This window comes from Empidonax traillii, unplaced genomic scaffold (genome assembly GCF_003031625.1).
Source record: "Empidonax traillii isolate 1590-97213 ecotype Southwest subspecies unplaced genomic scaffold, ASM303162v1 scaffold2582:size25148, whole genome shotgun sequence".
NCBI classification, from domain to species: Eukaryota; Metazoa; Chordata; class Aves; order Passeriformes; family Tyrannidae; genus Empidonax; species Empidonax traillii.
In genome coordinates, this window is record NW_020957775.1 from 4,163 (window position 1) to 5,825 (window position 1,663).

The window sequence follows — 1,663 nt, forward strand, 5'->3', positions numbered from 1 at the left end:
CTCTACTGGGAGCTGAACTGAGCTCTTCAGCAGCAAATTCCTTCACCTGCCTTAAGCAGGAGAACACATCATACACGTGGCACTACTGGAAGAGGCAATTTACCTTTCACCAAAGTCCCTCCACAGCCTCCATGACACATTTACCTAAACAATATAATTGAAAGGACCAATATTTTTCTTTCCCCATGACTGTTTGCACTGTACAAAGCCTTTGTTTTAACCAGTGCCTCTCTCTAGCCATCCACTTCTCTCTCCCTGTTTGCAACAAAAAAGGGGGTTTGTGTTTAATTTTACCAGGGCTACGTTGCAACCAAAGTGTTTTCAAAGAACTCCTGCATCATTGCTTCAACCAGCAGGAGGTTTTGGTTTGATAAATGGTTTTGTGCACCACTCAAGGAGGCACGGTAGGATGCTGCGTGAAAGTGGTGTGAAAGGCAATTTAATGAGAAAGCACCTCAAGAACTGAAGAGAACCTTCTCAAAGATCTTTCAGAAGTTGCCCTGCCCATGAATAACTCCTTCCCCGCTACCAAAGGGGTGTGTGTGGACGCTCTGAGCTCCCTTCTTGGTTTTCCTAAATGCTGCTTTCTGGGTTTGTTTCTTTGATGCTCAGGGAACCTGGGTCTTATCAAATCCCACCCAGGGGGAATCACTTCATTATCTCGAGGCACACACTCCAGAGCTTGAGCCCACATGGAAAACGCATCCAAGGTCTGTGCAGAGGAATTCCCTCTTACCTGGCTCACCCAGCTCCTGGTGAGTCTGCTCCTGACAGCCTTTGTGCTCCAAAACAAACAGGTGCCTGTAGTATACGTTTAGAATGATGCAGTTCAGCTTCTAAGCGACTTTTCTTGGGACATTCCCAACACTAAGTTGGAAAAATTTCAGCTGCATTGTTCTCTTATTTTCTCAGCCCAAATCTAATCAGTTTTTCCTTTTCTTTCACAATCAAACTTCTTAACAGGATCAAACTTCTTATCAGGATCAAACTTCTTAGAGCAAGGTATTTCATGCTTGAAAGTTAGGATTAATAAACTGCTTGTCTATTACTGCATTAGCCATTTAAGATAATGTGATCTGAAGTCTGACTTTATAGAGATCAGTGTAACTGAGTTGTTTTTATTTAAACTTCTTCTTATTATACTAAGAATTAAAATGTTTTATTTTAAAAATAAGCATTGCCAAGCAATATGGCCAGTTGCAAATAGACAGATACACTACTGCTCTCTTATCAACCCAGAAATCAAGGAGCAAATGACAGAATTAAGAAGCATATTAAATGCAGTCTGCAGTTGAAAACATAAGTTACTTAAGAATGTTTCCTAAAGGTTTAACGCAGCAAGCAAAGAAGCATCCCCTAACCAACTGAAAGTTGGAAATTTTGAGAGACAAATTAGGCCAAAAGTAGACTCCAAAAGGCTGGGAAGAGTTTCTTCATCTAAAACATCAGTAACTCACGCTGTGTGGGAAACAGCAGATCTTCACCTTCCCTCCTTGCTCAGGGGCCTTTTCCTTGGCCTGTAATGGGAGTTATTCCAAGAGACACTTCACCCACTCGTCCCAGAGCAGACAAGACACGAAGATCAAAAAACACCTGAAAAACTTCATTGACGGAAGAAAGTTCAAGAGTGTAATTAAAAACCCATCCTACAATCTAATAAATG